General features: G+C 39.2%; 1 non-coding gene across 1 annotated transcript; it reads right to left on the bottom strand.

The window, feature by feature from the left end:
• Positions 1-15,964: 15,964 nt before the first annotated feature.
• LOC131238173 (small nucleolar RNA R71) lies at positions 15,965-16,071 on the bottom strand. Its single transcript, XR_009167583.1, has one exon. It is a non-coding gene; the product is annotated as a small nucleolar RNA R71 (small nucleolar RNA).
• Between the last annotated feature and the right edge of the window lie 201 nt (positions 16,072-16,272).

Genomic DNA, 16,272 nt, shown 5'->3' with positions numbered 1-16,272 from the left:
ACCGTGTTTACCTCTATGTTGGCTGGAAATGGATCGGTGTCGATCAACATTGCCTCATTGTCCTTCTCAGGGAACTTCAATAAGCCACGGTCGATATGGTCTTGGATTACGTTCCTGAAAACAACACATTTGTTATTTTAATGTCACCGAGAGCCATGCCATTTACAATAGTTGGTCTTTTTTAATTCATTGATAGACGGTATTTTATTATTAAAGGGAATTCCAATGAATTTTCTAGCCAGCAAGATATCAAAATTTTCCTCAGCTTGAGTGATATCAAAAGTATATACTTTCTGAGTCTTTTGTGTGGTTGGGGTGGTCGACTCTAATTTGACTAACGCTGAACAAACCAATGGATTCTTAGTTGCTACCTCAACAATTGCGATTTTATAGTTAGGGTAATTGTAATACGATCTTAGTAATGAATTGGCTCGCCTCGCCCCTTCCTGTATGAGCTCTTCATAGCGAGATTTTTTTTTAGTTAAATCATGTAGGTCTATAAACTCCATGCCAATGAATTTTTTGTAGAGTTTGTACTCTAAGCCATCTTGTGCAAGCTACACGAATTTGACCTCAGTCATAACCACTTTGCAATGACTCTTTGCCCGCTTAAATCGCATAATATAACTTTCTGATAGTTCTCTAGGAAGTTGTCAGAACCGTGCGAGATTAGCCATAGTTATTTCCTTGTTTCTAGAAAAGAATTGAGCACGAAACTTCTCTTCCAGCTCTTGCCAAGTATGTATTGAAATTGCTGGCAATTTCGAATACCAGGTAAATGCTGCAGCGATCAAAGAATGACCAAATAGTTGCAATTTGTGGTAATCATTGTTGGGTAATTCTCCACACTACATCATGAACTGGCTGACAAATTCGATGGTGAACTTATCGGGTTCGCTAGAAAATAGAGCAAAATCCATTCGATAATTCCTCGATGATGGATGTTGGCGATCTACCCACTTAGGGTATGACTTCTGATACATAGGAATAATATTGGGCCCAAAACTTGGCCGACGACCTCTTGAACGAGCTGTATGATCTATTGCCAATCAACTCGTTGAGGCTCGCCGACTAGCTGTTGGTTTGGGTTAAATCGATTGAAATTATCATGAAACTTGAAGCCCTATTGCGGATTACATCCGACTAGCAGCCCTTAGTTTCTATTGTTAGGTGTAAAATCTCTAACTTCCCGTTCAGGTCGCCTAACTTCCATAGGAGGTAGCGCATTCCTGATCTCCGGGATCAGAGTCGGTGGTGAATTATGTTTTAATGGTGCCATAGGTGGCTCTAGAATCACATTGCTGACCAAGCTACCATTATGTTGGGGCAACGGTTGCATCCATTCTGTTATTACGGCCAATAACCATTGCATGACCTCAGTTTGACTAGCCATGAAGTGATTGGTGCCTTTAGCTTGGGTGCAGAATTGGTCAGCCTGGGCCCTCCCTTATTCCTGCACCATTTGGAGGTTCATTTGGACATCCCGAAGCAGCATAGATACCTCATTCAGAAGCATGACTTGAGACGTAGCGGGTCTAACTTGATTTTCGGTCAGGTTCATGTTCAAATTAGATGCCTCTAAGGGCACTTAGACCTGTATATCATCACTAGGAGGTAATGTGGTCGGTGTTGCGGGTTTGGTACCAGAAGCGCGGGTCATTCTTCTCATTTTTGGCACAAATCAAATAGGTAGTTAACAAAATAGGGTTCCGCCGGGCGTGCTAGAAAATGTTATTCGTCCATTTTTTTCCCAACATGGGTGGTCGCGGACATGCCAGAATTGGGATTGCGGCTCCAATTCAAACCAAACAACAGTCACCCCAAGCGCTAAAGTAGGCAGACACGGAGTATGACTGGATTGTTAGAAGATTAGTCGCCTATTCAACCACTCGCTCAATGTGTATATGGATCAGGCGATAATCAGAGGGCGGGGTTCATCCTTTGATGATGGGTTACTCCTTTGCCTTTCATACAAAAGTGCTTTTCAGTACAGATTAAGTAAAATGGGAAAGAAATCCTTACAATTGATCGCTATAGATTGTTGAAGGACACTCCTCTGATGATCGGATGAAGTTTAGCATGTGAGCGTAATCTTCCAATTACAGCTAAAATTATCAGCTACTAGACTTATGCTATGGGTTACACTACTCAATGTAAATGGCAAGTTCGGAAAGTAAACGATTATGCTAAAGAAAGTAATTTACTCGACAGAGAAAAGAAATGATTACACTAAGGAATGTAAAGTGACAAAATAAAGGTAATTGAAAGATAGATTTTGTTTTGATTGGTTTGGTATGAGACGAGTTTCCCTGCTTGCTTTGCTTTCCTATTTATAAGCTTTGATCAACAGTTTTGAGTCCTTCCCAAGTCCTGACAGTTTAGTAACCATTTATCCATTACTTTGCTTCTGGATGCTTCTCATGTTCTTGCTCCCTTTCATTTCTCCTTCAGTTACCTGTCCAATGGTCATGTGAATTTGATCGCTGGCCGCCTGTCATTTACCCAATTGAATTTGGTCGCACTTTCCATGACCGCTTTAGTGCAATTTATACGTTGTGGCTCCATTTACTAAAATGCGACCATACATATCTACAAAAAATCCTATAACCGTAGAATGCGCACTAGTACAGATCGCACTTATTCGACCCTGATTGGCTGAAAATAGGACTTAGCCGAATAAGGTACAAACAGTCATAACAAGTTTAGGTCCTAATTACTTGTTCACTAAGAGTCAAGTTCAAGGAATGTTCTCATTTGGGTCCTAATTACTTCATAGTGGATATTCGTGTTCTAATGGTTCCTAGGTTTAGTCTCTATGCTCAAATGAGTAATTTGAAATCTTTAAAGGAGCATCTTATTTCTAAGTCCTAAGGTCAACCAATCAATGTGTTAGGGAACCTAAAATTTTGAGTTCCTATATCCTCATTTCCTTCCCATTCTAAGGGATTTCTATGTAAGTTGAAGTCCAAAGGTCTAACTAAAGCTTTCAAGGGAGCTTAAAGTTTGAAGCATCTATGTTCTCTAATAATTTTTTTTTTGTAAGTTCAAATGACTAAATGTTTAAAGGGGCCTAATTTCATTTCTAAGTTCTACGATCATCCAAACAATTATCTAGGGGGCCTAAGATCTTGAGTTTCTATATTCTCAATTTCTCCTAACCACGGGGGAAGTTCAAATGAGTTCAAATGGTTATTCAAATAATTTCTAAGGGACCTAAGTTTGGGTCAATCATTCTTCTAAGTCGAAGGGAATTCACCTAAGTTTAAATCCCTAATTTCAATATCCTAACTTGAGACATTTAAAGTTTGTATAAATTCATTCCGCAAGGCCTGGTTTGTCCAAACTATGCTCTGATACCAACTGTAACACCCTGACTTTTCGGGACCTAAGTATATGACCCATTTCTTAAAAACCTGAGTGTTAACCTTAAAGGATGGGTAAATTCAAATGTGTGTGTGTGTGTGTGTGTGTGTGTGTATATATATATATATATATATATATATATATATATTCTTTCATCAGAGTTAGCAGATTAGCGTGGAATGGACAAATCAACTAAAAGGGAAATTTGCATTTACATTTGGAATATACAAGAGGTCACCCATAATGACTTATACAAACTAATGCCTCTGAAATTAACAAGTACAAGATTTAGACGATTTAATACATGAAAAGAAAATAAAAGAGAGCATATAAATATAAGCTGCAAGACCGCGCAGCTTCTCTTATCAATACAATCATGCATCCCTGACACTTGTACCCTGCTCCTCATCACGTCTGAACTTGAAAAGTTCTTAAGCCACTTGTACTACCTATATGGTTATATATTTGATGGATGAGTGGCCAACTCAGTGTGAATTCCCCTCAAGATTATACACCACCGCATTAGGTAAGCATAGTTATAAAAGAAACATAACAAAATAGTATATGATGCAGTCTTATTAGATGCATGAATGCGTGAATGCAATCATCGCCTCTGGGATGCTCATTCGTGCGGACATTGGGCTCGTCACCCATGCAATCATCGACCTGGGAATGCTTATCTAGTCAAAAAATGCGTACATCACATACGGTAGTGATAGACGCTGGTCTGTGCCATGTATGCATGATTAGCCAAACCGTTATTAGTCCAGTTACAATTAGTCAATTTAAATAAGCTCAAGGTCACTACAGGGGCTTGTCACTAGCGTAGGCCGACAGCTTGGGCATAAGTCCCATACCACCATTCCACCTTAGGATGTTCAATGGAACCCTGTCGACTAGTGGCCAATCATATTACAATATATAGGGCTTACCATCGCATGGTTGCACAGTATAAAACATCGAACCCATATAGGAAAAAGTACCAAAACAAAGCCACATAGGGCGATATCAAAACAACCCACATAGGGCAAATATCAAAATAAGCCACATAGGGCAAACATCAAAACCATGCGATAAAAGATTATCCTTAAAAATCACTTGGATATAACAACCTCTAGATGGTAGGCCCACATCAATATTCAAATTACTCCACCATTCAATAACCACTAAGTTGAAGGTCCATTACAACCACAATCAATCGAATTACATCCCAAGTATGGGTGTACATTTATAAGTGGGGGGTTTCCCGTTGATGTACCAATTTAGGTTCCATAAGCAATCCACAAGCAATTCACAAACATGAAATAAATATGCAAGATCAATAATAAGCATATAATCTAACAATTCAATTTCAACAATTTACACATGTGATAAATAGATGAAAATATCAATTATTAATCACAATTAGAATAAAACTATCACTTAAGCTAATGGGAAAATGGAAAGCTCAAGGGGAAGAAATCATCACCTTATACTTTGAACCGCTTTCTAGTGTCGCTAAGTACTTGCGCCCTTAGAATTGTATCCTATCACAAATCATGAACTTGTACAACTAGATCCAAGTTCTACGTGCTACCTAGGTTTAAGATCATGGCTTAGGGTTTGAATTATTTATCTTAGGATTTTTAATGTAAAATTAGGATTTTCATCTTACGGTTTAGTCTTAAATTTAGATTCTAGGATTTGAACTCCAGTTGGTGTATTAGTTACAATTTAATCTTAATAATTATAAGACAACTATTAGTGTTAGTGCCATAATTTACATTAGCTAACATATCCATAATGATGGTTCACAAGTTCATATTTAAATGTACCGACATTATCTAACATTCTTCTAATGACTGATAACCTCTTAATAATACAAGTAATAATAATAGAATCTTTACCAATGATAATATAATAATGACTAATACTAATAATTATATTAACAAGAATTGTACTAATCCCGTAAGGAAAGGATAATGTTTTCTAATGATAATAGCCCTAACTATCCATAATGAATCTAGTCATGATAACGGATACTATGGTCTAACATAAATTACGAGCTTCTACAATTAGATCCAAATTTTATACGCTATCTAGGTTTAGATTTTTAAATACAATTACTAATGGATGTAATAATAATATCAATAACATTATTAATTTAAAATAGAAATCCAATAATGGCTAAAGATGTATTGTCGATCGTAATGCTAATAATACTAATAATTTCAAAACGACCATTAGTATTAACAATATACTTAGTATTAGCTAATGAGGCACTAATGGTTATTGTAATGAAATGATTAGTATGCTCATATCATCAATGATAGTATTTAAGGATAAAACTCTAATATTTAAAAATGATACTTTTTGTATGTAATAGATAATTTACTAATGGTTATATATAATATTAACAATCCTAACGATGTTAGTAATGGTAACAATGATATCTATAATTGAAATGAATTCAATATAGAAGGAGGAGGTGGACTCACCTAGGTCGACTCAGTTCAAGCCGAGTTAACTCGGCTCAACACAACCATCCCTACTTCCGCTCTCTCCTTTTTATCTTATCTTCTTCTTTCTCTCTCTCTCTCTCTATATCTCTCTTTCTTTCCTCTTTTTCTACTTGGAAATGTTTAGCAACAACCATACCAGACTTAATTCGGACTTAACGAGTCGGGCCTGCCTGACTTGATAGGAGCAGCCCCCCTCTCTCTCTCTCTGACTTCTTCTCGCCCTAGCTCTCTTTTCTTCTTTCTCCATTTTCTCTCTTCTATTTCTTCCTTCTCTCAAAGCCATACGCCAACAGCTGTTGGGCTGAACCAACCCCGACCTGTTGTGAACAGGCCCAACTTAGTGGACCCGACTGAGTCAATGGGTCGACTCGGCAGGAGACAATGTTCCTCTCCTCCTTTCTTCTTTCTATCTCTTTTCTTCCTCCCTTTCTTTCTCTTTTCTCTCTCACTTCTTTCCTACCATTTCTGCTGGAAGGTGTCCGGAAATGGACCTAACCGAACTGAGCCTGACTCAATTTTGTAACTCGACAGCGAGCTTGTCTCGGTCCAAGCTAGTGCAACGACGCCTGCCCTCCTCTCTCTTTTTCCATTTCTTTCTTTTTTGACGTGTCTAATAAGCTCATGACTCGGTTTGACTGAGTCCGAGCGAGCCAGCGGTTTGGTAAGACGACATGGCCGTCAATAGCAGAATCTCGCCTGGACGGTTTTCCTCCAATCTCCCTCTTGTGGAAGGTCCGTATGGGCTCTAGAAAGCTTGTAGACAAGCTTCATTGAAGCTTCGAGGAGGATGGGTCGGTGGGCTCGAAGATAGAAGGAAACTGTCGTTTCAAGTGCAGCCGCAAGGAATGGGTTTGGATCTCGTTGTTGATCAATCCTCCCATCTTTATTTGCTTGCCCTAACATCCTAGAGCCATCAGATTAGTAATAAGTGGTTTAGATTTGCTCTGGCAGAAACCATTTTAAAATCCAGTGGGTATGATAGAAACCAGTAGTGGTTTTGCTAGGAAAACCCTAAGCAATGAACGGACGAGATTTTGCTTGTTTGGATGTTCTAGATATCAACGGTTAAAAGGGTCTTAAGGACCACTCAGTTGGAAATCAGTGGTTGAATTAGGGATTAGATGCCCTGATATGTGTTTAGAGTAATTAGTCAAATTCTAAAATAGGTATTTAAATAGACTAATCGAATATTTTAATTAGTCTAAGACATGTATTTAAGCCAACCAATTAGGTATTCTAATCACTTCTAGGGCATCAGTTTAAGTCAACCTATTAAGTATTCTAACCCATTCTAAGACATTTATTAAGTAACTAATCAAGCATTTTAATTAATTCTAGGACATTTGTTAAGTAAAATAATCAAGTATTTTAACTATCTCTAGACATTTATTTAAATAAACTAACCAAGTATTCTAACTAATCAAGCATTATAATAAATTCTAAGACATGTGTTTAAGAGAGCTAATCAGGTGATTTAATCACTTCTAAGTCATGAACTCAAGTAAGCTAACCAATGATCAAACCACTTATAAGGTATGTATCTAAGTAAGCTACTTTATGATTAACCTTTTAAGGGTCATCATTCGTAGTTATAATAAAAACAATCTTAGTCTGCTTGTCACACACCAAACTCAGAAACCGGGCTTACAAAATTCCTGATCTCCGAATCTGGCACCGACAACCTTCGTAGTGCCCCATTCTCGGCTCCCGGCACCCATATACCAGGTTCCAATCCTGGGATCCTACAAGGAGGATTTTTGACATCAATTTGATTCGTAATAAGCATAATCATAAGCATAACCCACGAACAATAACCAAGACACCATCATGAAATCCACTATAATAAAAAACTTTAAGGTATAATGCGCATAAAGGGAAATACAATGATAATAATAATGAAAACTCCTAAAGCTTGACTGCACGCTCCTGCTCCTACTAAGCTACGACTGCATCCTAGCGTCACTTGCACGCATCAATCATCGATAATCTTATAGAAAGCTTAGAGGGTGGTGTAAGTGTGTGCGCAATATGAGAGTGCTCAAGATGTAATATCAGAGTAATGCAGAATATACTGGTAAGTCTATGAATGCAATCAGCCGTACTAAGGTTATGCGGTGCAAGACATGAATGCTATCGGCCATATCAAGACCATGCGATGCGAGATATAACTCAAGCATACCAATCCTCATCTGAATCCAAATATCAATGTAACTCATCACTAAAGCATCAAATATCAGTACAGTTCTCACTCTAGATAATCAACGGGGTTTAGTATACTTCAAATGGCACTTTCCCTTTCCCAGGCACGCAATCTAAGTGAGCATAAGAAATCTCACTATCCGCCCAGCCAATAACCTGCCAATACCTATTCGACATGTTGATAGTGGACCCATTTACGAGCTAGTCATACTCAGTCTAGCAATTGCTCCTACCCTCGGGAGGGTAAGACCACACCCCTTTCCAACCGACTACGACATAGTGGGAGATGCAACCTCCTGGTATTCGGCCCTTGTGCGCTCATATATCCACTCGGTCTCGATGTTAGAGTCATCCTCTGTTACATCAGGTTTAACAATTTTCACCCAGGGACATTTATGGTGCCACGATGCTAGTAACAGTATTTTCAGTATCCAATCCAGCTCTCCATGATATGCATGTGGAGGCCACGACCCCGATGTCTCTAGGGCGTGTAGTAATCACATCACACAATGTAAGATGCATGAGTCATACAATCCAGTCATGTATCAATCCTGCATGTATCGTGCGCTCATGAGAGATAACACCGCCTATCAGGGAGTCCCATAAATAACTTTCTAGAAGGCATATGCAACTGTCAACCTCATCTCATAACAAGCATGCAAATGATGTGTATGGGCATGCATCATGATGCTATGCTGTCTCATACTCATAATTGGTATCGATAATCAGCATCGATAATTGGCCTATATACAAGGTGGGGTTCATAGATGGACAACAGATCCATAACATGGAGGGTCATTGCTCGATTGTGGATATACCAATTCCAATAGCACGGATTCCTCTGTCTACGACGAGGATGAACTCTCCTCATATCAAGGTTGGGCCTAGGTGGCCTACCTACAATCCTACAAGCAACCAATGAGGGCCCAACATTTTGGGTTAGCCTAAAAGAATAGATGGGTCATGCAATATCAATGGGGCCCATCAATTTGGGCCAACCCACTTAGAGAATGATGATAATGGGCCTAATAAGGCCTAAGGGAAGGTCACAATGTGGACATTTAACCATCATTGGCCATCAATGTTGACATTTAACCAATATTGCTCTCAAGGAGTGGCCCACATAGAGCCAAGCTTATAGTGGGCTAACGGCCTCACACAAGGGCCTAATATAGATCACAATGGGCCTTACTTAGGGGCCACATATACATCATATCAGGCCTCACTCATGGGCCTGATATACATCATATTGGGTTTCATCATATGGGCCAATATATATCACATCGGGCTTCATTAAATGGGCCGCAATTGCATCAAGGTGGGCCTCAACGGATGGGCCACAAATACATCAAGGTGGATCTCATGGATGGGCCACAAATACATCAAGGTGGGCCTTATCACATGGGCCGCACCAATGGGCCTCATATACATTAAGTGGACCGCATCCCATGGGCCGCACCAGTGGGCCTCATATACATCAAGTGGGCCGCGTCACATGGGCCGCACCAACTACACCATTCATCTATTTTAGAGATCATTATAGAGCATTTCCAAACTAATGAATCATAACAAAAGATCATCTGGACCATACCACAAATAGTAGTGGAGATAATGTTTTCCGCCATTAAAATTCCCAGGGCCCACCATAACGTTAATTTTCCATCCGATCTGTTCATAAGGTCAAAAAGACCTGAATTAAAAACAAATTTCACATTGACCCAGAACTTCTGTGATACCAAAAAGGATCTCAATGGTAGCATTCAACCCCCACTGGTATTTGCAGTGTGGTCCACCTGATAGGCAGATCTGCCTTATTTTTAGTCTTAAGCCTTAAGACAAGCTCACCAATTGGATGAATGGTTTGGATGTAACACATACATTGGCGGGGGCCCACAGAACTTGCTGGCATTAATCTAGCGGTCGTCTACTGCTGATGGGGTCCATAAGTGGACAATGTGGGTTAAACCCATAGCAGTGGGGTCTATACAGATGGACAGTGTGGGTAAACCCATAGAACTTGCAGACGTCACAATAGCAGCTATATAGCTGTGTATTATTGGAGGTCCCCACCATCCATCTGGACGGTGGGATAAAATACATAAACTATGGTGGGGTCCACTGCACGGACGGTGCAGATGGACCCATATATCACGGTGGCGTCCACTACACGGACGATGCAGATGGAAAACACATATATCATGGTCATTGGGTCTCACAAACCTGCTGACGTCAGTACACAACCATATAGCTAGTGTGTGGAAAACCAACCAATCCACTTCTCTTAGCAGGTGGGTCCCACGTGGGGCCCACTAGATATATATGGTATATATATATCATATATCATATATTATTTATTTATTTATTTATTTTTGACGTACTCCAGCGTTCGTCCAGGACCTGGACAGCCTGGATGTAAGATACATGCATCACGTGGCCCGCAACAGGACTCTATAATTCCCTTAAGATCAACAATCTAGATTAATGAACCATGGTTTCCACTTTTCTGGAATGGGTGTATGACAACACCATTCACATCCTCCAATGCATCAGGACTCTATAATTCCTCACATTGAAAAATATCAACAACAAAAAAAAGGTCGTACTGCCAAAATGGTTGCCAGTTCTCTTTATGGGATAACATCTGGGTACAAAATGCCCAAGGCTTACAAAGCCCTCTATGACTGAAGAGCAGTAGCAATTTACAAATCCCAGAAGGTTCAAATGATAATTTTCCATTAGATACATAGCAAATATACAATACTTGAGGGTTATACTAATCACCTAAACCTGGACAACCCATTTCCCATCGCCTTTAAATTCATTCAGTCTTCATTTTCTATTTTTGGTGATGGGGGGTTCTGTTTTCCTACAAAGAAGCATCAACATGTTATGTATTTCAACCTAGAAGTTAATATTTAGGATTTCCCTTCATCCAGGCAGTGTGACCGGTTGGTCTTGCAGGCCTGCAAATTGGCAGACAGGTAGTACACTCAGTGGACAGCAATGATGTCCCACTGGATGGACATCGTAGATGAAATACTTACATCATGGTGGCCACAAACAGGAGAGAGAGAGAGAGAGAGAGAGAGAGAGAGAGAGAGAGACGGTTGATGGAGGGCCCCGCCACTACGGGCCCCTCTAATGCATACATCAATACATACATCAAGATGGGTCCCAAATGGGGTCCATGCCATCAATCGGTAGGCCCCACTTGGTCCATCACTAAACTGAGATTAATCTTATAAAACACCCACCGATCGCCTTCTTCTTTAGCTCCTTAGAATCCTTGGCTCTTAAGCTTTGATTTTGATGGAGGATGATGAAGGTTGGATGGTGGAGATGAGAGTTTTTGGGGTAGGGAAGTGGGCCACACCTAGCTTCTCCTTGGGAGGCTTGGACGATGGCTCTCTCTTGGGGTTGCTTAGGGAATGGGTTGAGAATGAGATAAAGAGAAGTGATGGGATGAAATGAGATAGGTGAGTGGTGTGTACTTTTCCCCATAATAATAGGCTCTATTTGCATTTGAAATGGCAAAAAGGGTTTATTATCGGCCTGGACTAGTTCCACTTTATCCCGATTCCATAAGATTATGAACTGATGTAGGGATGATGGAATACATGCAAATGAATGAATCTAGTCTCTACCCAGCAGGGCATTGTAGCTGGATGAATTATCAACCATAAAAAATGTAGCCAGTACCATTTTGGTCCTAATCGTTAAGTGGACTAGTAGGAACCTATGAGTGTTCGTAATGTGACCAGCAAAATTACTCATAGTGGCCTCAAAAGGGATCAAATTGGCCACTATCTTCCTTTGTTTTGACATCATTCTCAATGGTTACAGGTTGATGGCGACCCCATTATCGACCAAGATTTTGGTGATTGGGCATCCTTTGAGATGACCAAATATATTCAAAGGCATGAGATGTTGCATCATACAGTGAGTAGGTCTTTCTATGACTACTCTTTCATCCCTCGACTACATTGTGATTGTGTTTACATGTAATGCTTCATCCAACTCGGGCTTATTTCTGGTCATCTCCTCAAATGAAAAAGAAGCATGTTGTATTATCACTAGGGGATTGAATTCTTCTATGTCACCTACCATTCTACTTGGCTGGGACAGTCTTGCTTGGAAGCTAGAAGGCAGTGTGAACACCATATTGCAATGGAATACGATTGGTGGCAATGACTTCAACACAATTCCTTCCTTTATACATTGCCCCCTTAGTCTTCCCACATCCATTATCATATCAAGGTCTTTGTCCTGCTTAACACTTTTGTCGGCAGTAAGGTCCGACAAGGTGCTCACTGGTGAGTCGACTTGCGGTGCTTCAACAGTCATTGCTAACTCATTTACTAGCCAGTCTTCCCTTAGGAAGCATTCGTCATTAAGATAATCTAACAAATTACCATAACCATCTTCATCCTTTGGAATGGACAACCAATCGGATCGACCGAAAACATTGGAATCCTGCTCACGCAACATAAGGGACAAGACTGTTCTTACTATGTTTACAACCATTGGTTCTTTGGACAAAAAAAATTCTCTAGAATGGTCACGATTGGATTACTTCCAGTTGAGGCAGATGTTCACAACCCCAAGTGTAGGGTCATAATGTAGTAATAATCTCAGTAAGACTGAAGTTGAATCCACAGGGATTAAACTTGTACATTTTTGAAATTAACTAGAAGTAGAAATAGAATAAGATGTGAATCTAATTCTGAAGTAATTGAGAGAGTAATTGTGATTAAAGTAATTAAAACTTGTAAATTTAAAGGTGGGAACTAAGGTGCTAAGGATCCACTTGTAGCTTTTGGGATATTACCTTACTTTGATTCAAAAAGCATAATTGGAATTGGAGTCCTATCCTATTTAATTGGAAGATAAAGCAATCAAATCAAATCAAATCCAAATTTTCATTAACCCAATTCTCAATGGAGGAGAATTGTGAAGGTTGGGAAGGGATTCTATCACAAAACCATGCCCAAGAGACGATGACAAACAACGGGATTTACCAATCCCACAATCTCAAAATAGGAAGAAGAAGATACTCAAAGCTATTGTAGATCTATTATAATTTGAGTCACAACAAACCATTAAAAACTAGACATATTCCTTAAAAAAATTAAATTAGAATCCATAAAGTTCAACATAAACATGAATTAAAGTAAAGAAAACATCCCAATAATGCTACAAGCTTCACCTCTTAGCCCTAACTAAGAGGTTTAGCTAACCATAGACATGATTGAACCAAAGTCTCTTAAATAAAACATGAAAACAACTATAGAAAAAGAAAAAAAAACTCTTGGTGACGGCTTTTCCACCCTTTTGCTCCACTCCTCAAACCCTAGAAGATGCCTAAGAACATCCTAGGGACTCCTATTTATAGTTGTGCAACACCCTCTTACGAATTGACCTTGACAATTCACAAATCGACTATAGAACTGCTTCAAATTTATACAATCCGTGTACTCCCTGCGTAACCTTTAAGAGTCAAAATAGATCTTCGACAAGTCGAAGAGCACCTTCGACAAGTCGAAGGAAATCTTTGACGAGTCGAGGATTGCATGAATTTAAAAGTTCATGTTGCCAAAGTTTGTTGAGGGTCAAATATTGCATATTATCCATCATTTATTACTTGGTTTTATGAATATGATAATGCTTAATGTTCTATTTTAATCATGATTGTGTTGCAAGTTGAATTTAAGAGCTTGGATAAAAAAGGATGCTTAAAGCATGGATTTAACGCTCAAGAATCACCAAAGCCAAGGATGGATCTTATGAGACTAAGAATGAAGAAATCACATGCCAAAGATCCAAGAAAACTAAGTGAGGAATGAAGAGAATCGAAGACTTGAAGTGAAGAAAAAGAACCCTAAAAATCTGCTTACTTTGATTAGTCTAAAGCCTCCTTCGACCAGTGTAAGTTCCGCCTCGACTACTTGAAGGAACTTCGACTCGAACTCCAGCGATCAAAATCCTTTAAATTCTCATCATCCTCGACTAGTCAAAGGTAGCCCTTAACCAGTCGAAGGTGATTCTTGACCAGTCGAAGGCTGTCCTCGACTAGTCGAAGGTTACGCAGACAACACTCGGACTGCGTAAATTTGAGGCGGTTTTAAGGTCAGTTTGCGGATTTTCCAGGTTGGTTCACGAGAGGGAGTTGCCCAACTATAAATGGGAGTCCCTAGGATGTTCCTAGGCATCTTCTAGGGTTTGAGGAGTAGAGCAAATGGGTGGAGAAGCCATTGCCAAGAAATTTTCCTCTTCTTACTTAGTTGTTTTCATGTTTTATTTAAGAGACTTTGATTTAATCATGTCTATGGTTGGATAAACCTCTTAGCTAGGGCTAAGAGGTGAAGCTTGTAGCATAATGTGATATTTCTATTGCTTTGATTCATGTTTATGTTAAAATCCCTTTGATTCTAGTTTAATTATAAGGAATATTTTCAGTTTTTAATGGTTTGTTGTGACAAATTACAATAGATCTGCTATAACTTTGAATATCGTCCTTTCCTATTGTTTGTCATCGTCCCATGGGCATGGTTAGGTGACAGAATCCCTTCCAATCTTCCCAATTCTCCTTCTTTAATGATTAGATTCATGAGAAGTTCAGAGATCTGACCGTCTCTTCTTCTAACTGGATAAGATAGGACTCCGATCCCAGTTGTGTCCTTGAATCAAGCATAGTATCACCCTGATTGTTACAAGTGGATCCTTTGAAACCCTTGTTCCAACTTTAAATTTACAAGTTTTAATTACTTTAATCAGAATTACTCTCTGAATTACTTCAGAATTAGATTCATATCTTCTTCTAGTTCTAGTTCTACTTAATTTCAGAAACGTATAAGTTCAGTCCCTGTGGATTCGACCTTAGTCTCACCGAGATTATTAATACATCGTGACCCTACACTGGGGGTTGTGAACAAGTTTTTGGCGCTGTTGCCGGGGACTAACGGTTGCGTATTTCTGAGATTAACATGTTTTAGAATTAGGTTAAGATTAGGGTTTGTTTACTTTCTATTTTTAGGTTAGGGTTTTTTTGATTTATTTTTAGAAACTAATTTACTTTTTATTTCTAGGATTAGTAACTTTCCTAATTTATTTTTAGAAAATAGTTTACTTTCTTACTTTGTTCTTAGAAACTAGCTTACTTTCTATTTTTAGAAACTTATCTAATTATTTTTTTTAGAAACTAGGTTGCTTTCTTATTTCTTTTTTAGAAACTAATTTGTTTTCCCTTTTCTTCTGCAGGATCCTAATATAGAAACTTCTAATTTGGTAACTTCTTTCTAAGTCTCTCTCTTTCTATTTCCCTCTTGCCTTTTAGGTTTAGGTTAGATTCTGAAATTGAGGGCTGAGAGTGTTTCATGCCTAAGTGGGTCTGTGACAATACTCGACGTTGCTTGATTAGACACCACTCGAGATCCACAAAGTTAGCTAAAGTTATGGCTGCCAATCAACCGACCAATCAACCTCCAAATGCACCTCAACCTAGGGTTGAGGAAATCCAGGATGAGAATGAGATGCATCCAGCACCCCCACCTCGTACTTTACGAGATAATTTAAAACCGGCGGGGGTGAGCACCCCTCATGCATAGTTTTTCCATAAAATACGGGACATGGATATCAAGTCAGTGGCGATCCAACTCCTTCCAAAATTCGATGGACTTGAATATGAAAATCTATATTTACACTTGAAAGAGTTTGATGAGATCATAGCCACTTTATATTTTCCTAACGTGTCCAATGACACGGTCAGGCTGAAACTCATTCCCTTTTCTTTGAAAGAGAAAGCTAAGATGTGGGTGCATTCATTACGTCCTCAATCTATTGGTAGATGGAACGATATGACAAGGGAGTTCATAAAGAAAATTTTCACACACTATAAAATGAACACCCTCAGAAAGTTAATCATGGACTTCTCCCGAAAGGAAGATGAAACATTCTTCCAATGTTGGGAGCGGTTCAAGGATCTTGTTAGTTCATGCCCACAACATGATTTTGAAATGTGGCGCATTACACACTTTTTCTATAATGGACTGACATCCTCCATGCGCCAATTGGTTGAGACAATGTGCAATAAGGAATTCATGAACAAAAAAGTCGATGATGTGTGAGATTATTTAGACAGACTTGCTAAAAACACACAATCATGAGACGTCTCTCCAAAATCGAGCACCACCTCTAGGTCCGCTTAATCAAA

This window comes from Magnolia sinica, chromosome 2, assembly GCF_029962835.1.
Source record: "Magnolia sinica isolate HGM2019 chromosome 2, MsV1, whole genome shotgun sequence".
NCBI lineage: Eukaryota > Viridiplantae > Streptophyta > Magnoliopsida > Magnoliales > Magnoliaceae > Magnolia > Magnolia sinica.
This window is presented reverse-complemented; position numbering and strand designations above follow the sequence as displayed.